This window comes from Silene latifolia, unplaced genomic scaffold (assembly GCF_048544455.1).
Source record: "Silene latifolia isolate original U9 population unplaced genomic scaffold, ASM4854445v1 scaffold_106, whole genome shotgun sequence".
Classification (NCBI taxonomy): domain Eukaryota; kingdom Viridiplantae; phylum Streptophyta; class Magnoliopsida; order Caryophyllales; family Caryophyllaceae; genus Silene; species Silene latifolia.
The window spans coordinates 1,897,349-1,922,620 of NW_027413125.1; the positions used below are offsets into that span (position 1 = coordinate 1,897,349).

At 36.1% G+C, this 25,272-nt stretch overlaps 1 non-coding gene across 1 annotated transcript; it reads left to right on the forward strand.

The window, feature by feature from the left end:
• The first annotated feature begins 12,526 nt into the window (after positions 1–12,526).
• On the forward strand, positions 12,527–12,633 carry LOC141637425 (small nucleolar RNA R71). The gene has a single exon (XR_012541787.1). It is a non-coding gene; the product is annotated as a small nucleolar RNA R71 (small nucleolar RNA).
• The last annotated feature ends 12,639 nt before the right edge of the window (positions 12,634–25,272 follow it).

Genomic DNA, 25,272 nt, shown 5'->3' on the forward strand with positions numbered 1-25,272 from the left:
CTCAAAGACAAACCCTCGACCGGAGTCCCGCGACGGGTCATCGGTCAAATCGAGGCTGATTGGTTTAAACCTAGTTTGACCAAACTCGTTCGGTCAATAACTGCCCACTCGAGTCTTTGCCTACTTTGGCCCAAATCATAAAATTTATCACAATATAATTCTCATGCTATTTCTAATTTCTATCATGTGAAAAACGAAAGTAACACATTATCAATCACCTAAACACTTAACAAACAACGGGCACAACATTAACTACTAATGTGACAATAATTTCGAGTAACTCGGAATAGTTACCTTACGCTAGCAAAGAGACAAGTAATAACTTGAGAAAGCTTCTAAAACCCAAAATTACTCTTCATCTTCAACCACATATGAGCCACCTAAAATAATTATGTGAAAGGACGATATTAACGAATTATCTTTATATAAAATATGAGACGGAAATTAATTTAATTATATTTTAAATAAACCAAACTAGCGTCAAAACAATTTATAGACACGGCTCAAAAGTTATAATGACAACCTCAAACTCGGCCTAACCACCAACTACACATGGCCTCAAACTCGTGACTTAGCTAGGCCCTTTGCCAGGCCACGGCCAGGCCACTTTGCTAAGCTACTGCCAAGCCACTTTGCCAGGCCATCGACTCGCCTAAACGCAAGCCACAAGTAGTCCGACACGACCACCACCCGACTACCCATAGCCACCCTTCACCCTACTTCATAACCTGACTAAAAAATTAGTCCAAAACAGAACCCAAAAGATGCCTAAGTTCGACCCCAACTCCAGTCCTCAAATGCAAAGTGAAAACCCACGATGACGGCTCTCGTCCCTGCCCAAAAAAGCAGTACCAATCGTCCCCTTAAGACTCCATTCTCGCGCCTAAAAACAGTCCTAGCTGAGCCAACTAAGTCAACATTTAAAACGGTTTTAGAGCGGAAATCCACAAGTATAAAGCAACTCAAAAAGGACCCTAAAGACTACAAAAATCGCCCAACACGAGTCCAAATTAGTCCAAAACAATCCCTACATGTCAAGTATACACCGTCTCAACTATAAAACACACCAATTATCACCCAAAACAATCCATACATGTCAGCATACACCGTCATAAATATACCACTTACTAGCTAGCATCCCAAATGATCCCTAGAGGTCAGTATACACCGTCTCAATCATCTCCACATATCAGTATACACCGTCTCAACTATACAACTGACTAATTAACATCCATAAGGATCCCTATATATAATTATATACCGTCTTAATTATAAAACAGACTAACCAGCATTCGAAATAAACATATTTTACAAGTAATATCGAGTAACCTATCATTGTTACCTTTTTCCGATTGAACTAATCATTCATGACTAACAAATCTTCTACCAGACCGTCTATCTCAGCACCTACAACCGTCTTATAATAAATAAGGCTGAAAATATAAATTGGGTTTGTAAAAATACATGACGAAAATGAATTTTACTTACAACGGATTGACGGAAACGACGAGAGGAATGCTATGGAACGAAAATCGTTAAAACGGATGAGAAACGGACGGCCAGAAAATCGATTTTACGAAAGAAAAAAAAATGAAACGTGAAAAAGAAGAACAAAGAAGGAAGTAGAAGAAAGAAGAAGACGTGAGGAAAATGAAAATGAGGCAGCAGCCTGCCAGCCTGCTATTTATTATACGTACGTTTCTTCGTCGTTAAGAAACTTCGATAGTTATTAAAACCATTTCGAGTTAAATTTAACCGATTTAAGTAAAAGTTTCAGTAATAAAACGCAATCAATAATAAATAAATTTAATGAGTGAAAATAAAATAAACTCAGCTAGTTAACGTAAATAATACAATATCAGCTTGAATCGGAATTCTTAGCGATTTTTACAAAACTAACGGATATTAATAAAAATTGCTAATTTAGTGAAATAAGCTCAAAATAGCTAATTGGACGGTTTTGTTCCCAAAATCCATCTCGGGTTCACTTAAAACAACTTTCATAAGGACTCGTAAAGAAACGGAAATTATTAAATAAATAAACTCGAACTAATTTCAATAAACTCGAAATAACTTTAAATAAACTTATTAATGATTATTAAAATTAACGTATCGAATTATGATGAAATTAATTAATTAGCTAAGCATATATATATAAATCGTTAAATGATGTAATTAAATTCAAAATAGCAATTAAAAGAATTTTATCCAACTTAATAAAATACGGGGTGTTACACACCGACTCAAAACAAAAGTAAAAACATAGCCACCGACTCAAAGTGACCATCCAATGAGGTACTCGGTCGAGTACATAACATACTAGGTCGAGTACAAGGTACTCGGTCGAGTAACTATATTACACGGTCGAGTTTTCGACTCTAGAAGCAAACTCAATTGTCGCAGATGGATTACTCGGTCGAGTATTGGGAATACTCGGTCGAGTAGACCTTACTCGGTCGAGTATGAGACTACTCGGCCGAGTTCACGACTCCAGACGCTAAACAGTATTATCACAGAGAGATTACTCGGCCGAATATGGAATACTCGGTCGAGTATAAAAGATACTCGGCCGAGTAGGGACTACTCGGTCGAGTATCGGCGCAGTTCTCAGCACCGACCAGTTTTCGTAAAACAGTCATATCTCCCTCGTTACTAGGTCGTTTTGGGCGTGTGATATATCGTTAGAATCGTAAGAAGACAAGCTATCACCCCAACTTGGAATCACAGCAATATCATTTCTAGAACTAGACTTATGACAGTTTTAAAACAACCCTTTCGTAATCGTTCTTTCTACAAATCAAGTTTCCTAAGCCAAAACAACTTGGACATACATAAGACAACAATAACAATTCAATACTTCAAGAAACCAGTACATAGAGGCACTTTTATCATACTCACATTAAAATTAAACACGACATTCACATATATAGACGCACGACCTTAATCACATGCTTCTACCAACAATCAAGCATTAAAATCATCATGTTCACATGCACATGTACCACTACCATACTTCATGTTCAACATTGTATTAAACAGGTAACATGATCACATTCTTCATGCTCAATATCAACCAGATACAATTTCACAATTCACCTTTCATATTTAACCATTTTCCAACACTTAACATGCCAACATATTCATGCTCAAAGTTTAACATCAACAATCCTCGATGCATCTTTCAACAACTATCACATTCCACTTCTTTCATCATTTCATCCAACCATGCACAAGATTCAAACTATAGATATCAAACTCACATGACTCAAACATACACCAGTTTCCCCCCATGTGACCGGCTTGAGATCGTAAGGGCCTTAATGCGACTTCGGGACGTCTCCCAAGTCTTTGCGGCAGCTCCAAACAACTCTCCCCGGGTTCATTTTATTTGGACTCCCTAAGTTCATTGGGTTCATTTGTTTTAGGTGCCGGAATCGTCGGCTCTGATACCACTTTGTAACACCCCTTCATACCAAGGTACCTTACCAAGGACTACCCTAGCATGAAAGGCTGTTACCATCTCGGTTTCCCGAGGTTAGTATATCAAAGTTACAATTTCCAAACAACATTTATATAAAGTATAAAGAGTTAGCGAATACATTATCTCAAACCAACTCAAACTAAAAGGATAAGAATTTCAATACAACTGAAATCATTGCCGGCTAAACTCGCAACGGCGGAAACTAGACTCGAAGTGATGTCTCCCCATGTCTGTCCCATAACTAAACATCTGCATTACCTGTCATATCTGCTCACCATCCCCGAATGGATCACCGCAGGTTTTACAAAACAACAACACGGGGTCAGTTATCGCATAATTCAAATAAGACAAACCAATAATGTAACCGGCTGATCATCTTCCATCCCTGGTCTCCCAATTTCACACATTAACCGACTACACACCGAAGTGTGTAGCCCTGCCAGATTACCCATCGCAACAGGTAATCCTCACCGCCAGTGAGTGACCGCAGCCCATCCCCACCTAGTCCAGCTCATCAACGAGCGACTAACAATCCCTGTCCCTTAATGTGCACATCCCCTCCCGTGACGGGTTCCACGGAGGGCGAACTAGGGTGTGAAGCCACTCCCGCAAGTGACTCCACCACAATCACACATACCACACCAACACAACTGTCACAATACCACCACCGTCACAACACAACCACATCACCATCGTCACCACAACACCAACAATCCGATGATCAGCAGACAACAATCATACACAATACAACAAATATCTCAAATCAATTACACAAGGCGAGTAGGGAAACCCTACCTTTTCGCAATCCGCTACGTTGTAATCAATCATACAAATGCACAACTAGTAACACATCATCACCTACAACAACGATAATCACGATCAACAACATATGATGACCAGAACCCTAGACTCCCAAATTAACCAAATTAGGGTTTGTTAACTTATAAGAATGACAATAGATGAACAAGGATAAGACACTTACTACGGCGATTGACACGGAATGAGATGCTAGAACCCACAATCGACGACCATTGACTTGGAATTGATGAAGATGATTAGAGGAGAATGAACGTAGTTTATGTTTTTGGGGAGAAATGACTTTTGAAAACTCCATTTAACGATATAACCTCTAATCATTTAAATCAAACTGCGGAAATAATACCCGTCAAAGGATACTCGGTCGAGTATAGGGTATACTCGGCCGAGTATCCTCTACTCGGTCGAGTATTACCCATACTCGGCCGAGTATTCCTGGGCAGAACCCAACAGAATACCCAACACACTTTACTCGACCGAGTAGGCCATCCTCGGTCGAGTACCAGCCTATAAAATCCGAAGTGTTACACTCCTTGTGTTAAACAATTGTACTTGTTTATTAGTCCATGTAACTCGTTGTGTGAACCATTTGTCCTTGTTCATTAACCCTTGTGACTCGTTGTGTAAACCATTTGTCCTTGTTTATTAGTAAATGTGACTTATTGTGTGAACTATTTGTCCTTGTCAAATAGTCCTTGTAACTCGTTGTGTTAAACAATTGTACTTGTTCATTAGTCCATGTATCTCATTGTGCGAACCATTTGTCCTTGTTCATTAGTCCTTGTGACTCATTGTGTTAAACAATTGTACTTGTTCATTACTCTATGTGACTCGTTGTGTGATCCATTTGTCCTTGTTTATTAGGTCTTGTCAAAGGTTGTGTTAAACAATTATACTTGTTCATTAGTCCAAGTGACTCGTTGTGTGAACTATTTGTCCTTGTTCATTAGTCCTTGTGACTTGTTGTGTAAACCATTTGTCCTTGTTCATTAGTTCTTGTGACTCGTTGTGTTAAACAATTGTACTTGTTCACTTGTCCATATAACTTGTTGGGTAAACCATTTGTCCTCGTTCATTAGTCCTTGGGACTCGTTATGTAAATCATTTGTCCTTGTTCTTTAGTCCTTGTGACTCGTTGTGTTAAAATAATTGTACTTGTTCACTAGTCCATGTGACTCGTTGTGTGAACTATTTGTCCTTGTTCATTAGCCCTTGTGACTCGTTGTGTGAATAATTTATCCTTGTTTATTAGTAAATGTTACTCGTTGTGTGAACCATTTGTCCTTGTTCATTAGTCTTCATGACTCGTTATGTTAAGCAATTTTAATTGTTCATTAGTCCATGTGATTCGTTGTGTGAACCATTTGTCCTTGTTCGTTAGTCCTTGTGACTCGTTGTGTTAAACAATTGTACTTGTTCATTAGTCCATGTGACTCGTTGAGTGAACCATTTGCCCTTGTTCATTAGTCCTTGTGACTCGTTGTGTAAACTATTTATCCTTGTTCATTAGTCCTTGTGGGTGGTTCTGTTGAACAATTGTACTTGTTCATTAGTATATGTGACTCGTTGTGTGAACCATTTGTCCTTGTCCATTAGCCCTTGTGACTCGCTGTGTGAACCATTTGTCCTTGTTTATTAGTAAATGTGACTCGTTTGAACTATTTGTCCTTGTTCAATAGTCCTTGTAACTCGTTGTGTTAAACAATTGTACTTGTTCATTAGTCCATGTGACTCGTTGTGCGAACCATTTGTCCTTTTTCATTAGTCCTTGTGACTCGTTGTGTTAAACAATTGTACTTGTTCATTACTTCATGTGACTCGTTGTGTGATCCATTTGTCCTTGTTTATTAGGTCTTGTCACTCGTTGTGTTAAACAATTATACTTGTTCATTAGGTCAAGTGACTCGTTGTGTGAACTATTTGTCCTTGTTGATTAGTCCTTATGACTCATTGTGTTAAACAATTATACTTGTTCATTAGTCCAAGTGTCTCGTTGTGTGAACTTTTTATCCTCTCTTGTTCATTAGTCCTTGTGACTCGTTGTGAATTGTACTTGTTCATTAGTCCATGTGACTCGTTGTGCGAACCATTTGTCCTTGTTCATTAGTCCTTGTGACTCGTTGTGTTAAACAATTGTACTTGTTCATTACTCCATGTGACTCGTTGTGTGATCCATTTGTCCTTGTTCATTAGGTCTTGTCACTCGTTGTGTTAAACAATTATACTTGTTCATTAGTCCAAGTGACTTGTTGTGTGAACTATTTGTCCGTGTTCATTAGTCCTTGTGACTCGTTGTGTTAAATAATTATACTTGTTCATTAGTCCAAGTGACTCGTGTGAACCATTTGTCCATGTTCATTAGTCCTTGTGACTTGTTATGTAAACCATTTGTCCTTGTTCATTAGTCCTTGTGACTCAGTGTGTTAAACATTTGTACTTGTTCACTTGTCCATATGACTCGTTGGGTGAACCATTTGTCCTCGTTCATTAGTCCTTGTGACTCGTTGTGTAAATCATTTGTCCTTGTTCTTTAGTCCTTGCGACTCGTTGTGTTAAAATAATTGTACTTGTTCACTAGTCCATATGATTCGTTGTGTGAACTATTTGTCCTTGTTCATTAGCCCTTGTGACTCGTTGTTTGAATAATTTATCCTTGTTTATTAGTAAATGTGACTCGTTGTGTGAACCATTTGTCCTTGTTCATTAGTCTTCGTGACTCGTTATGTTAAGCAATAGTAATTGTTCATTAGTCCATGTGATTCGTTGTGTGAACCATTTGTCCTTGTTCATTAGTCCTTGTGACTCGTTGTGTTAAACAATTGTACTTGATCATTAGTCCATGTGACTCGTTTTGTGAACTATTTGCCCTTGTTCATTAGTCCTTGTGACTCGTTGTGTAAACCATTTATCCTTGTTCATTAGTCCTTGTGAGTGGTTGTGTTAAACAATTGTACTTGTTCATTTGTCCATATGACTCGTTGTGTGAACCATTTGTCCTTGTCCATTAGCCCTTGTGACTCGTTGTGTGAACCATTTGTCCTTGTTTATTAGTAAATGTGACTCGTTGTGTGAACCATTTGTCCTTGTTCAATAGTCTTTGTGACTCGTTGTGTTAAACAATTGTAATTGTTCATTAGTCGTTGGGACTCGTTATGTGAACAGTTTGTTCTTGTTCATAAGTCCTTGTGACTCGTTGTGTTAAATAATTGTACTTGCTCATTAGTCCATTTTACTCGTTGGGTGAACCGTTTGTCCTCGTTCATTAGTCCTTGTGACTCGATGTGTAAACCATTTGTCCTTGTTCATTAGTCCTTGTGTCTCGTTGTGTTAAAACAATTGTACTTGTTCATTAGTCCATGTGATTTGTTGTGTGAACCATTTGTCCTTGTTCATTAGCTTTTGTGACTCATTGTGTGATCCATTTGTCCTTGTTTATTAGTAAATGTGACTCGTTGTGTGAACCATTTGTTCTTGTTCATTAGTCCTTGTGACTCCTTGTGTTAAACAATTGTACTTGTTCATTAGTCCATGTGACTCGTGGTGTGAGCCATTTGTCCTTGTTCATTAGCCATTGTGACTCCTTGTGTTAAACAATTGTAATTGTGCATTAGTCCATGTGACTCGTTGTGTGAACCATTTGTCTCTGTTCATTAGTCCTTGCGACTCGTTGTGTTAAAAAATTGTACTTGTCCATTAGTCCTTGTGACTCGTTGTGTAAACTATATTTCCTTGTTAATTAGTCCTTTGACTCGTTGTGTTAAACAATTATACTTGTTCATTAGTCCAAGTGACTCGTTGTATGAACCATTTGTCCATGTTCATTAGTCCTTGTGACTCGTTGTGTGAACCATTTATCTTTGTTCATTAGTCCTTGTGAGTCGTTGTGTTAAACAATTGTAATTATTCATTAGTCCAATTGACTCGTTGTGTGAACCATTTGTCCTTAATCATTAGTCATTGTGACTCCTTGTGTTAAACAATTGTACTTGTTCATTAGTCCATGTGACTCGTTGTGTGAACCATTTGTCCTTGTTCATTAACCCTTGTGACTCGTTGTGTGAACCATTTGTCTTTGTTTATTAGTAAATGTGACTCGTTGTGTGAACTATTTGTCCTTGTTCAATAGTCCTTGTAACTCGTTGTGTTAAACAATTGTATTTGTTCAGTAGTACATGTGACTCATTGTGTGAACCATTTGTCCTTGTCCATTAGCCCTTGTGACTCGTTGTGTGAACCATTTGTTCTTGTTCATTAGTCCTTGTGACTCCTTGTGTTAAACAATTGTACTTGTTCATTAGTTCATGTGACTCGTGGTGTGAGCCATTTGTCCTTGTTCATTAGCCATTGTGACTCGTTGTGTTAAACAATTGTAATTGTGCATTAGTCCATGTGACTCGTTGTGTGAACCATTTGTCTCTGTTCATTAGTCCTTGCGACTCGTTGTGTTAAACAATTGTACTTGTCCATTAGTCCTTGTGACTCGTTGTGTAAACTATATGTCCTTGTTAATTAGTCCTTTGACTCGTTGTGTTCAACAATTATACTTGTTCATTAGTCCAAGTGACTCGTTGTATGAACCATTTGTCCATGTTCATTAGTCCTTGTGACTCGTTGTGTGAACCATTTATCCTTGTTCATTAGTCCTTGTGAGTCGTTGTGTTAAACAATTGTACTTGTTCATTAGTCCATGTGACTCGTGGTGTGAGCCATTTGTCCATGTTCATTAGCCATTGTGACTCGTTGTGTTAAACAATTGTAATTGTGCATTAGTCCATTTGACTCGTTGTGTGAACCATTTGTCTCTGTTCATTAGTCCTTGCGACTCGTTGTGTTAAACAATTGTACTTGTCCATTAGTCCTTGTGACTCGTTGTGTAAACTATATTTCCGTGTTAATTAGTCCTTTGACTCGTTGTGTTAAACAATTATACTTGTTCATTAGTCCAAGTGACTCGTTGTGTGAACCATTTGTCCTTAATCATTAGTCACTGTGAGTCCTTGTGTTAAACAATTGTACTTGTTCATTAGTCCATGTGACTCGTTGTGTGAACCATTTGTCCTTGTTCATTAACCCTTGTGACTCGTTGTGTGAACCATTTGTCTTTGTTTATTAGTAAATGTGACTCGTTGTGTGAACTATTTGTCCTTGTTCAATAGTCCTTGTAACTCGTTGTGTTAAACAATTGTACTTGTTCATTAGTCCATGTGACTCGTTGTGCGAACCATTTGTCCTTGTTCATTAACCCTTGTGACTCGTTGTGTGAACCATTTGTCTTTGTTTATTAGTAAATGTGACTCGTTGTGTGAACTATTTGTCCTTGTTCAATAGTCCTTGTAACTCGTTGTGTTAAACAATTGCATTTGTTCAGTAGTACATGTGACTCATTGTGTGAACCATTTGTCCTTGTCCATTAGCCCTTGTGACTCGTTGTGTGAACCATTTGTTCTTGTTCATTAGTCCTTGTGACTCCTTGTGTTAAACAATTGTACTTGTTCATTAGTCCATGTGACTCGTGGTGTGAGCCATTTGTCCATGTTCATTAGCCATTGTGACTCGTTGTGTTAAACAATTGTAATTGTGCATTAGTCCATTTGACTCGTTGTGTGAACCATTTGTCTCTGTTCATTAGTCCTTGCGACTCGTTGTGTTAAACAATTGTACTTGTCCATTAGTCCTTGTGACTCGTTGTGTAAACTATATTTCCGTGTTAATTAGTCCTTTGACTCGTTGTGTTAAACAATTATACTTGTTCATTAGTCCAAGTGACTCGTTGTATGAACCATTTGTCCATGTTCATTAGTCCTTGTGACTCGTTGTGTGAACCATTTATCCTTGTTCATTAGTCCTTGTGAGTCGTTGTGTTAAACAATTGTAATTATTCATTAGTCCAATTGACTCGTTGTGTGAACCATTTGTCCTTAATCATTAGTCATTGTGACTCCTTGTGTTAAACAATTGTACTTGTTCATTAGTCCATGTGACTCGTTGTGTGAACCATTTGTCCTTGTTCATTAACCCTTGTGACTCGTTGTGTGAACCATTTGTCTTTGTTTATTAGTAAATGTGACTCGTGGTGTGAACTATTTGTCCTTGTTCAATAGTCCTTGTAACTCGTTGTGTTAAACAATTGTACTTGTTCATTAGTCCTTGTGACTCGTTGTGCGAACCATTTGTCCTTGTTCATTGTCGTGATATAGTTCTTCAATAAATCTTTGCCCTTGTTGTCGGTCTTGATCGATAGCATTACCAATGTAGGGATTGAAAATCCCTTCAAACTCATCGTCCCAAAGACCACAAACTTCATCTACTTGATCACTAAAGATCTCTTGAGTTGATAGAGACAACTCTCCCATTATCTTGTTTTGGCCAATGAGGCCATCTTCTTCATTGCTTGACTTTGGTGAGCTTTGCAAGCTCTCTTTGTTACAATTCACTTGCTCTTTGAATGGAGCATCTTCAATTTTTTTCTTCCATTGGAGTTCCGACTTCTTCCTATCATCCTTCCGGCTATAATGATCAATCATGAAACATGGTTCATGTAAACGGGGAGCTCTCATAGTCTTGTCAAGATTGAAAGTTATACTCTCATCTCCCACTTCTAGAGTGAGCTCTCCATGTTTCACATCAATCACCGCACCCGCAGTGTGTAAGAAAGGTCTTCCTAGAATGATTGGAATGTTGGAATCTTCTTCCATATCAACAATGACAAAGTCCACCGGGATGAAAAATTTCCCAATTCGTACGGGAACATCTTCCCATATCCCTAATGGTGTCTTCGTCGATCTATCGGCCATTTGGAGTGTGATATTGGTGCATTTAAGCTCTCCCATCCCCAACCTTTTACTCACCGAGTACGGCATAACACTCACACTAGCCCCTAGATCACATAAGGCTTTGTTGATTGTGGTGTCGCCAATGGTACACGGTATTGAGAAGCTTCCCGGATCCTTGAGTTTTGGAGGTGAACTCCCTTGAAGTATTGCACTACTCACCTTAGTGAAGGCGATAGTCTCAAGCTTCCGGATCGACTTCTTCTTTGTGAGGATGTCTTTCATGTATTTCGCATAGGCCGACACGTGATTGATTAATTCCGTTAAAGGAATTGAGACTTCCAAATTCTTCACAATTTCCATAAACATTCCAAGTTGGTCATCAAATTTGGGCTTGGCTTGACGACTTGGAAAAGGAAGTCTAATCACAATGGGCTCCTTCTCCTTGACCTTGTCTTCATTTTTCTTTGAAATTTCTTCCCTTGATGATTCTCCATCTTTGGAGTTTTGCACAATTTCTTCCTTATCACTAGCTTCCACAACTTCATCCTCAACTTGCTTCTTCGGTGCTTCATACCTTGTACCACTTCTCAAGTGAATGGCACTAACCGTTTCATGTCTTGGGGGATTACTTTGAGGTGGTAATTGCCCCTTTTGTCTTTGTGAGCTTGAAGATGCTAGTTGAGTTAATTGGGTTTCCAACATTTTGGTGTGAGCTAGGATGTTGTTGATGGTGGTTTCCTTTGCTTGACTATCTTTTTGCATTTGAGTGAAAAATTCTTGTTGATTTTTTTGCATTTGGAGGACCGCTTTTTGAACATCAAAACCTTGGTCACTTTGTTGATTGTATGGATTTTGATTTTGGTAACCTTGGTTTTGGTTGTAAAAGGGTCTTTGATTTTGGTTTCTCATGGGAGGTGGGGTGTATGTTGTTTGAGGGTTTTGAACATTTTGGCTTTTGTATAAGAGATTTGGATGGAATTTGATGTTTTCATTGTAATAGTTGGAATAAGGGGTACCACTCTTGTATGCTTGGAAAGCATTCACTTGTTCTTCTGTTCCCCTACATTCACTTGAGTCATGTCCCAAAGTTCCACAATTCTCACATATCCCACTTGGGATTGATGAGGATGCCGTCATGGCATTAACATGATGCTTTGGTGATTTTGAGGCTTCTTCAAGTCTAGCCATAGCTTTTTCAAACTTCAAATTGATTTTGTCAATGTGAGCACTAAGTTGAGCACCCAATTGAGTAACGGAGTCCACTTCATGCTTTCCTCCTCTAGTAGCCTTGCGAGGTCTACTATATTGTGAGTTATGGACCGCCATTTCCTCAATTTTGTTCCAAGTTTGATTGTCATCAACTTCGGTGAACATTCCATTTGATCCCATGTTGAGAATGTTCCTTGAATCTTCATATAGACCGTTCCAAAATTGTTGTACCAAGAACCACTCGCTAAGTCCATGGTGAGGACATGAGCGACAAATTCCCTTGAACCGCTCCCAAGCTTCATACAAAGATTCTTCATCCCTTTGCTTAAAACCAGTAATTTGAGCTCTTAGCATGTTAGTCTTTTCCGGTGGGTAGAATTTTTTGTAGAAAGCTAGAGCCAACTTTTTCCAAGAATCAATTCCGAGAGTGGCCTTATCAAGGCCCTTCAACCATTGTTTCGCGGTGCCAATTAGAGAAAAAGGAAATAAGACCCATCGAATTTGGTCTTGAGTTACACCGGTTTTAGAAATCGCATCATGTCCTCACCATGGACTTAGCGAGTGGTTGAAGGTCTCCATATGAGAATGAGGGTCTTCACTAGGCATCCCCCCAAATTGGCTCCTTTCAACTAATTGGATAAATGCGGATTTGGCAATGAAATTTCCGGTTAGATGTTGTGGTGTGGGAGTACCATTGGGTAGGTTTTCCTCGGTGGGTACGGAATGTGATGAAAACTTAGGCATTGTGGGTTGATTTTGTGTTGTATTTTGTGTTGGGTTCTCCTCACCTTCTCTTGCAAAAGGGTTGATGAACTCAATAGTTGGTTGAATATCTACAACCTCACTAATACCTCTCAAATTTCTCCTAGCAAGTCTTCTATTGGTTGTCAAAGTTCTTTCAATTTCACGATCAAAAGGTAACAAATCACCTTGCGATCTTCTAGACATGCAAAATATCAAACAACTCGAAAACAATTAGAACAAACCTTGAGGAGTTTTACTTCCTCAAGGCAAAGAAAGACACAACTAATAACAATATAAGAAAATCTAAATCAAGATAACACCGTCCCCGGCAACGGCGCCATTTTTGGTCGGACTATTTGGAGCTATATTCTATTTTTGAACAATTGTCGTTGGAAGCACCTAGACCAAAACACAATTTATAACTTCACAAAAAACTCTACAATTAGTAAAGAGGCAAGTAAAGGTCGGATCCCAAGGGACGGGAATTGAGATGAGATTTCTATTGAGACTAGTGGTGTCTTAGGGGTGTCACAATTTGGGTTGATGTAGAAGGTCACTAAACTAAATAGCAATGAAAGTAAATAAGCAAGATGAATTGAAAGGGTTGTAAACAATTGATAAAAAGCACTAGGGTGTCATGGGGTCATAGGGGATTCATGGGAATTGATCATACAAACATGTTCTCAAATTATAAGCAAGCAATTATTGTTGTGATGGATTGAGTTGGGTTATATCTTACAATCCTAGGAAAGTTTGGGTCCCGGAGCCGAATCGATTAGATTGTACAACACCTACAAGTCGACTTAGTCTTCCCTACTCAACAACATGCATGGTCTAATGAGACTCGAGTTGGTTTATGTCTTACAAGTCTCATTGAAAAGATAGGTGATGGGTAAAAATGCAAGGATTCATAGGCTCACATTTCATCAAACATAACATGTGCATGAGTTGAGATCAAAACAAGCAAGCAAATAAACCATGAAAGCATATTAATTTAAGCATGAATCATTCCCCATGTTGGTTTCCCTAATTACCCATTAACCCTAGCTATGGAACTACTCACTCATTATCATGTTGAACATGCTAGCAAGGTTGTCAATCATACCAACAAAGTGAAACATGATGAACAAATGAAAGTAATTAGCAATAATTAAAAAGAGATTAAGAGAATTATACCTACTAATGATTCCAATAATAAAGCAAAGAATAATAGAAGTACTTGATGCTTGATTGAGAGATTGTCAATCTCCCAATAATAACCCAAATAATCTTCAATTACCCAAAATAAAGGATGAACAAAAGAGAGATTAAGGAAATAAAACTTGTATTAAAACTTGATTAATTGTTGATTACAAAACTAAAGAGAGATTTGATTGATATTAACTACTCTAAGAATTGATAAGAAGAACATGCTCTTCTAATTAGACTAATGGGGTATTTATAGTGGAAATTAGATGGATGCATTAGGGTTAACTAAGGGCTTAAATGACGATTAAGTCCCTACTTAGGGAAACGCCGGTATTTTAAGAAAGCGGGGGCATCTTTCTTGAAGCTTGAAGAAACGGATTTTTTTGTCTTGGAATCCGTGCGTCTTAGGCACAGGACGACCGGATTCAGGAGTCTCTGCCCGGGCGTCTTTGGGAGAAGACGGGCGTCTTCTAGGTGCTGCTGCCCGGGCGTCTTCTAGGTGCTGCTGCCCGGGCGTCTTTGATGGAAGACGCACGGATTGTGGTCCTGGGGACGGGCGTCTTCAGGGGAAGACGGGCGGATTGTCATGCAGCGTACTTTCTTCTTCTTTTCTTCCCTTTTCTTCATAAAATCCTTGGGGATTTCCTTTGGGATGCAAGGATCTTTCCTCATCATTGCCCAACTACTATAATATGTACAAAGGCCTTCTAATCTTGTCTCTCCTTGATGCTTGGTCATTGGATTCAATCAATTTAGTCTCATTTTGCCATGAAAATACAAGGTTTGCACTCCTTTCCTACCAAGGACACAAAACCTCAAAGAATATGCAAAACAAAGAATTAAAGACAATAAATGACCCAAATATGCACTAAAAAGCATGGGAACAAGGCTATTTCGGGGACTAAATGTGCGCTAATTATGGTCACATCAGACTCGTTGTGTAATACATTTATCCTTGTTCATTAGTCATTGTGAGTGGTTGTGTTAAACAATTGTACTTGTTCATTAGTCCATGTGACTCGTTGTGTGAACAATTTGTCCTTGTCCATTAGCCCTTGTGACTCGTTGTGTGAACCATTTGTCCTTGTTTATTAGTAAATGTGACTCGTTGTGTGAACTATTTGTCCTTCTTCAATAGTCCTTGTGACTCGTTGTGTTAAATAATTGTACTTGTTCATTAGTCCATGTGACTCGTTGTATGAACCATTTGTCCATGTTCATTAGTCCTTGTGACTTGTTTTGTAAACCATTTATCCTTGTTCATTAGTCCTTGTGAGTCGTTGTGTTAAACAATTGTAATTATTCATTAGTCCAATTGACTCGTACGTTGTGTGAACCATTTGTCCTTGTTCATTAGTCCTTGTGACTCCTTGTGTTACACAATTGTACTTGTTCATTCGTCCATGTGACTCGTTGTGCGAACCATTTGTCCTTGTTCATTAACCCTTGTGACTCGTTGTGTGAACCATTTGTCCTCGTTTATTAGTAAATGTGACTCGTTGTGTGAACTATTTGTCCTTGTTCAATAGTCCTTGTAACTCATTGTGTTAAACAATTATACTTGTTCATTAGTCCATGTGACTCGTTGTGTGAACCATTTGTCCTTGTCCATTAGTCCTTGTGACTCATTGTGTGAACCATTTGTCCTTGTTTATTAGTAAATGTGACTCGTTGTGTGAACTATTTGTCCTTGTTCAATAGTCCTTGTGACTCGTTGTGTTAAACAATTGTACTTGTTTATTAGTCCATGTGACTCGTTGTATGATCCATTTGTCCATGTTCATTAGTCCTTGTGATTTGTTGTGTAAACCATTTACCCTTGTTCATTAGTCCTTGTGAGTCGTTGTGTTAAACAATTGTAATTATTCATTAGTCCAATTCACTCGTTGTGTGAACCATTTGTCCTTGTTCATTAGTCCTTGCGACTCCTTATGTTAAACAATTGTACTTGTTCATTAGTCCATGTGACTCGTTGTGTGAACCATTTGTCCTTGTTCATTAACCCTTGTGACTCGTTGTGTGAACCATTTGTTCTTGTTTATTAGTAAATGTGACTCGTTCTGTGAACTATTTGTCCTTGTTCAATAGTCCTTGTAACTCGCTGTTTTAAACAATTGTACTTGTTCATTAGTCCATGTGACTCGTTGTGCGAACCATTTGTCCTTGTTCATTAGTCCTTATGACTCGTTGTGTTAAAAAATTGTACTTGTTCATTACTCCATGTGACTTGTTGTGTGATCCATTTGTCCTTGTTCATTAGGTCTTGTCACTCGTTGTGTTAAACCATTATACTTGTTCATTAGTCCAAGTGACTCGTTGTGTGAAATATTTGTCCTTGTTCATTAGTCCTTGTGACTCGTGTGAACCATTTGTCCATGTTCATTAGTCCTTGTGACTTGTTGTGTAAACCATTTGTCCTTGTTCATTAGTCCTTGTGACTCGTGAAAGAAAATGTAGATTCATATGCATACTAACATACTCATATATGTTATAAAATAATTTGTCATAAAATTAAAACGGATTTTATGCATGCAAACATTAACAAAAGGAGATAAGAAAATCAATTTCTCACCATATGAAATTCGGTTTTATGGGCACTAACAAATTCACCTATTTGTTAGATCTTGAGCTTTCCAATAATGGATGAACATACAAAAATCCCAAAGTAGAGATTCTCCAATTAGTAGCACCCAAGACAATCCCTTAATCCCACAAACTAACATGTACTAGATGTTTATATTGTGGTTTACCTTAAGATTGATTACTAATACTCATATATTACTTTGATAAAATTAGTAATCTTACATCAACAATTTGGATTAAAATCTCATCTTTTTGATGAAGATTAAAGAGAGAGAAGAGAGAATATTCATGAACACTTGCATGTTAATTGAATGGTAGTGTAATGATATAGAAAGGAACCAACACTACTCAATTAAGAGTAGTGTGTGCCTAACACCTACCCAAAAAGCATTATTGCTTTTCTTTTTCTCTTATCAAAAATAGTAGGCGTGTAAGATGTGTAAGACTAGTGGTAGGTAGGCATCATTATGTTTGTTTTATTAAATAAAATAAAACAACCAAAACCCACTAACACACCCACCATTTTCGGTCCATATACTTCAAATGGACTACCATTTTATTTTTGTCAATTTGTCATTTGTCACACAATATGTCACATGTAGTATGCTACATGTTATTAATTAATTTTAATGCATATTTATCACATAAATATCATTTCATGAATTAATTAAATTACATACAACAAATTTACTAGTGATACTTGATCACATAAATAAAATGGGTCATATAGATATAATTCACAACTTCTTGTAATTATAATTAACCATTCATTCTTATCTTTATTGTTTCTCAAACAATAAATAATTTTAGCAACAAAGCATTTTATTACTAAAATAAATCTTATTTAATCCCATTACAATAAGATATCAATATTCTCTTTCTCACAAATCGAATTGTTCAATTTTAAGGAATTAATTAATCTGTATCGGTATACAACTAATTAACCTTTTCAATTAAGGGAATCGTCCTTTAGGTGTGACCTCAAGGGATCAACTGATCACCACCGTCGCACGACAGTAATGTCAAACTCTAGCCAGCCAATCATTACCGATATGTGTGGACCAGTTGACTATATATGTAATGTATCATCCCTTCCGTATTCTTGTAATGAGATTTAATAATGATATTTAAATCATGTGATCGCACTATTGTTGAGGACACATTTCCCAACAATCTCCCACTTGTCCTCGACAAGTGTGCGTCACCAATTCTCTTGTCCTATTACTATCTCCCACTCAATGCAAGGTGTCTTTCAGGTCGTACTTGCAAGTGATCATATCGAGAGTGGTTTCCTCGATCTGGAGAATAACTGATTGACCGGATTTATCTATCATAGATACCTTCCGAGCGTGGCCACGCATTTCCGATTAATTACTCCTCGAGTGGCCCGAGATATTGTTTTAACACGACAAGGGGTGGACAATTCTATCGCACTTATTCCCTTCGACTAGCCACAGCCATCATAACCCAAAATATGCCCATTTGACCCCATTTACGAAGGTCGTAGTAACACAAATCAAAGTTAATCGAAAACTGTGCCATCTTAGGCGAACGGTCTTTAGTCAAAAGAATTGACTCATTAGAATACTATAGTAGCTCTCGCCACGACCAGGCTTTATAAATTTGTCAGAACTCTATAAGCGGTCATTGCCCGACAAAGTGTTCCTAACAGTCTGCCTATGTGATCGACTAGTCATCTCACATGACTCTATGGCACTTGAACTTGCCATCAATCGCATCACACTCTAGTCACTTCGAGACGTCACCTCATATAAGTGACTATGGCGAATACAATGCTAATCCGTGTTCACTTTAACGGGGTTCAATTGTCTCTACAACCCGTTTGGATGTAACAAAGTATAATAAAAGAGTTTTAAAGTAAAACTCGAGCGACAAATGCGATTATCACATATGAATAGTCAATGCCTGATTACTATTTCATGTTCTATAATCTAATTTGATCTTGTACATAGTTGTTCATTTCAATTCAATTGAAATGACATGACTCATCATGTTTAGCCTTTGAGAAGGCTTTGGTTAGTAGGTTTTATCAATTTCTTGTACCTTACTCAACCTCACTACATACTCGTTTTCCTTTGTAATGTATACATTTGCATTACAAAACTTTCAGAGTACGTGTCGAGATCCAATCAAGACATAGGCCCTCTAGCCTAAGAATAGCTCCCACTTTGTTTTCACGGTGTGCGGGACTCATCTTTCTTGCACATCTCATGATCGCAAGTGTACTCAATTTCCGTTATAAATATCTCTCATTGTTCTTTATTGCCTAGAACGATTCTAGAAAATCTACTTCTTAATTAACATTGCCACAATGGTATCTTAACCATCCTAATGTGTTTTGATTATGGTTTTGTCGGAAACCATGCGCAATCTCAATTGTCAATTGTCACTTGTGTAACACCCTTACACAATATTGCATCATAAACACTTTGCTTTACTTCCTTAATGCTTCTGCAAGCACTTAAGGGTAATCTTTATAGCTTACTTGGTAAAGATTACTTAAATTCGATTTTTGAAAACAATTCATCATACTTAAAGCATATGAAGTGTTATACATCATTTCTTTTTAATTGATTCGACAGCGGAAGCAAATGAAATCAATCAAATATGTTCAATTTAATTGAACTAGTCATGAATCTTATCAACATAAGACTTCTTACTGACGCTAATATCATGTGGATTTATCTTCATAAATCCGGATATTCAAGATGTATAATAATACTCCAAAAGTCTTAAATCATTCTCAATGATCAATATGTCATCCACATATCGGACTAATTAAAAATTCCGTAACTCCCACTAAATTCCATGTATAAACACAACTTCTCGACTTGTCGAGAAAAGTTTTATCACATGATCAAAACAATGATTCCAACTCATTGATGTCCTACTTAAGACCCTCTCTTAAGTTTCACATTATCTTAGGATTGCAAGAATCTACTAAACTCAAGACATGTATTGAATACATTCCTTCTATTGAAGAAGTGGGTTTTAGATTCACTCGCTATGTATTTCATAACCTCATAATGAAACACAATCCCTAAGAAGATCCAAATAGACTTAAGCATTTCAATTAGTGCAAAACCCTTTGTAGCTAATCTTGCTATGAAATATCTCTTTATTAGTGCAAAACCCTTTGTCACTAATCAAGCCTTTATTTTGGATTTTCATGGCTCTAAGCCTTGTATTGAGTTGTGACTTAAACACTCTTATGTAAGTCATATGTTCATTACTTTCTAGAAATAATCAACTTGAATCAACCAATTTCTTTTGTAAGTTATAAGCTCTTTACTTTCTTAAAAGTAGCATGAATTCATCATTTTTAACAAGTGACGAATTTAACCTCCTAGGTTTTGAAGAAACAACGTCTTACACAAAAATGTCTCATGTAGCCAAGAAAGACCCGTTTCTTGCGACATAACATTCTTTGTGGCATTCTTTGTGGCTCTTGGATAATTTCTCCCACTCTGTCTTCTAGAAATAAACCTGTATTTTAGAAAGACGACTTCATGAGCCGCAAACCCGTCGTCGTGCTCGTGATAATTGCAAGGGAAAATGAGCATTTGTTTCTTGTGAAAAACTTACAACCATGGTACGTTTACCATTTCATATCTCATATGATTCGATTTAGTGGAAAAATAATTTAGACAAAAATGATAAAATCCCCAAAAGGATCAAGTAACTCAAAGTAACTTGATCGAAGTCCAAACCTTATCGAATAGCGTTTGAATTCTTATCCAATCATACATTATCCCATAATGCGTGTTAAGAGAGATTAAATTGTGATACTATGTGATATTATATCAAAGTCTTCACTTTGATAATCCCATCACGACTAAATCGTGATTCCTTGAACTCTTTGAAATCCTTCAAAGATTTCTCTATTTACCTTATTAAGTGAACATATTAGTGTCAACTTAAATTGTTGGTAAAAGATAATGATCAACCTAATTTTGGATCGATGATTTACAACCTCGATCTCCTTTTAAACCAAAAGGCACGAGGCATCTTGCTTTGAATACAAGATACGCATATACCATTAACAATCTAATGGTTTCAAGAGTACTCGATAACTCTTTGCGTTCATCATTCCAAAATTTAAGGTTTAATCTTGGGTTACCAGTTTAAATCTTACATCATCTACATGATATATCATTCTAGTTTGGTTTAGAATATAATCACCTTGATAATGGGCTAGCCATACATCAAATCGTGGTGTATAGGGTCACAAAAGTGAAACCTCTTTTGTATCTTAACAAGTTTGTATCCTTATTTAGAGTTTATGTACTCAATACTCACAATTAAGTACAACTCCAAACCCAAAAACTAGATTTAGTACACAATGACTCTATCTCTCGACTTCATTGTTGCTAGTCATCATATTCTAATCATCCTATGTATCAAGTACAATGATGAAAACCACCACTGGTTTCTAATATTGACGAAGTAGTACTAGCAAAATTTATGTTTAATTAAATAAACATTTAAAGAAGAAGGTCCCATTAGATGTCCCACAGCTAACTTGTTAATTCTTCAATAATTTGGGGTGGTTTCCTTTCTTGTGTCCAACATTTAAGACAATGGAAACTTATCGGTCGGGATTGATAGGTTTAGTATCGTCATTCTCAACAACTTTACCTTTAACATTACCTTGTATCAATTCCATTATAATTTTTACTTCTTGAACCTCGTCCTCATCTTAACGGTTTAAGAGAATGCTCCCACTCATTTCAATGAGTCTTTGCTTTGAGAAGCAAAATTGAATTCATGAAGATTACTCTTCATTTGTTCGTTTTAGTCTTAAAACTTTCATTGAAGTGGTTGCGTTATTTTGGTCAATTACGAATTCTGACAAAACTAATTACCAAAACAATTTATCGCTTCAATGTACTTAATTCAATTAAGTATATGAAACATAATCCATTGTAAGTAGAAGTGTTAGTCAAGAATCAAAAACCTGTTTGATAATGAATAACTTTAATCTATACTCTTTACAAGAGATCCTTAGCAATGGTTCATTTGAGGTTTTAGAAGCAAATTCATATTTGTCTTTAGTTACGATGTTTTAATGGAGATTTGTATCAAAATCAAAATGATATCGTATATGAATTGTGGTAAAGAAATAGAACAATATAACAACGGAATAGTGGAAAACTTAACATTTATCGTTTTATTAATACTTGTAAACAACAAGTAAAGCATTTACATAGTGACCTCTACCCAACTATGATAAATGATTCCAAGATCCAAATTCATATTAACTTGGGCACGGTAGGGCCGATTCATCCCTTATCAATATAACTCGGTGGATTAACTCTTTAATCGATTCTACTTTTAGAACTCTTGGTCGATAATATTACATTAACAATTATCTATAGCCCAAAACACATCCGACAAGGGCACGGTAGGGCCGATACATCCCTTATCGAAAAACTTTTGTTGAGTTCAATCCAAATTTCGAATAAATGTGTCCATGATCCAAATCCATATCAACTTGGGCACGGTAGGGCCGATTCAACCCTTATCAACATGAATTCGGTGGATTAACATTCATCACCCACTTCCCCTACGTAACAAGGTTTGTACCCCGGTAGGGCCGAGTGCACTCCCTCGCGAAATAGGTTTTCATGGTTTCTACTATTTGGTAAGGCTATGTCTCAATTGATTGTTTTAGCGAGAGGTCATGTCAATTTATTATCTATCACGTTTTAAGTGAACTAAAGCGGTGAACTACGATAATTCTAATTGACACGGTCGATAAACTCGATAAAATAAGGATGCATGTTTTAGTTATGGCGATTTAGCGATGCATGTGACATAAAATAAAATGCAAGCATAAAGAAATAAATCCTAGTATGGCCTTTCCTAAAATAGAAAAACTATTTATCTATTACATATTCGGAAACCAACTCCATTGGTCCCTTAAACTTCGGTTGTGGCACGCATCTCGAGGTAACACCGTCTTTATGTATCGCCATTCTTGAAGAAATCCGTCTTTTGGAACTCCGGAATGAATAAAATTACATAGCAAATTACATAATTTCCTATTATACATTTGTAACTAAAATAAAATAAATCTATTAAATTACAAAACGGTGATACGAGATCACAATAAAAATTACAACCGAATCGGTATTCCCATACATTTCGGGAAATACCAATTAAAATCTAAGGCCATACTAAGTAAAATTACATAATTCAAAATTACATAAATTAAAATTATGACAATCATAAAGAAAAATGCAGCATTATAATATGTATGAACATGCCCAATTTTATGCTAAATCGCCTTTAATTAGCCAATATCGTATATTACTCGGTTTTTACGGATTTGCGTGATTTCAACATTTTATAATCACAAAAATACATAAACTCATATTTATGCATAAGTTAATTACCCTAACCTCTTAGGACTCAAAATATAGTCTTCACTAATAATTTGACCATAATTAACCTTTATTTTATAAAATTGTTCATAAATGGACCAAAAATTACAAAAATAAGCTATTAAACTTCAAATAATTCAAAAATTTCAAATAAATTCAAAATTTGAAATTTAAACTCATGAACATTCTGGAAAATTTCCATGACACTCATAATGTTCAAAATCTTAGGTTAAACATTTCGGAATTTTTCCGGAAAAACAATGTTGCGGTTTATCGATTTTCAATAAAATAATCATAAAAACATGGAAAAATTATTTTCACTAACTTTTCAATTTTAGATCTGAAAAAGATAATAAAATGCAACATTAGACTTTTTCCTAAGTCATAGATTATGTTTTATTAATTTTCCACTAATAATGTCACTATTTATGCTATTTTTCTTCAAAAATCCATAAATCATGCAAAAAGATTTCTTTATAGCCAATTATTTTACACACATCTTGTAAAATTGCATGTGACAACATATTAATTTTCTATGACCAGATTCGAAATTTAACTCATATTAACCTATTTTTCACTTAAATCCGAATTTAATAATGAAAAATTCATTTTTCGAGCATAACAAGTCCAAAAATTATGAAACTTTACAGGTTATCTCAAAATAATATATGTGACAACATATCCAAAAACCAACTGAAAATTCGAAGTATAGCTAATTTTCGACCAAAAATGACATTTTTACTCATAAAATCATATTTAAATGCCATTATTGTAAAATATGAACAATAAAAATCCGTAAAATTAACCAAAATATCCTAAAACATTTTAGGACCAGAAATATTAACATGCATGGATTAATTTCGTGATATATCATAATAACACAAATTTTACAAGTTTTATTTGTTATTCTTATAACTCGGAAAAACTTTTAACCGATTTGCATGCAAACAACCGTGGCTCTTGATACCGATTGAAAGAAAATGTAGATTCATATGCATACTAACATACTCATATATGTTATAAAATAATTTGTCATAAAATTAAAACGGATTTTATGCATGCAAACATTAACAAAAGGAGATAAGAAAATCAATTTCTCACCATGTGAAATTCGGTTTTATGGGCACTAACAAATTCACCTATTTGTTAGATCTTGAGCTTTCCAATAATGGATGAACATACAAAAATCCCAAAGTAGAGATTCTCCAATTAGTAGCACCCAAGACAATCCCTTAATCCCACAAACTAACATGTACTAGATGTTTATATTGTGGTTTACCTTAAATTTGATTACTAATACTCATATATTACTTTGATAAAATTAGTAATCTTACATCAACAATTTGGATTAAAATCTCATCTTTTTGATGAAGATTAAAGAGAGAGAAGAGAGAATATTCATGAACACTTGCATGTTAATTGAATGGTAGTGTAATGATATAGAAAGGAACCAACACTACTCAATTAAGAGTAGTGTGTGCCGCCCAACACCTACCCAAAAAGCATTATTGCTTTTCTTTTTCTCTTATCAAAAATAGTAGGCGTGTAAGATGTGTAAGACTAGTGGTAGGTAGGCATCATTATGTTTGTTTTATTAAATAAAATAAAACAACCAAAACCCACTAACACACCCACCATTTTCGGTCCATATACTTCAAATGGACTACCATTTTATTTTTGTCAATTTGTCATTTGTCACACAATATGTCACATGTAGTATGCTACATGTTATTAATTAATTTTAATGCATATTTATCACATAAATATCATTTCATGAATTAATTAAATTACATACAACAAATTTACTAGTGATACTTGATCACATAAATAAAATGGGTCATATAGATATAATTCACAACTTCTTGTAATTATAATTAACCATTCATTCTTATCTTTATTGTTTCTCAAACAATAAATAATTTTAGCAACAAAGCATTTTATTACTAAAATAAATCTTATTTAATCCCATTACAATAAGATATCAATATTCTCTTTCTCACAAATCGAATTGTTCAATTTTAAGGAATTAATTAATCTGTATCGGTATACAACTAATTAACCTTTTCAATTA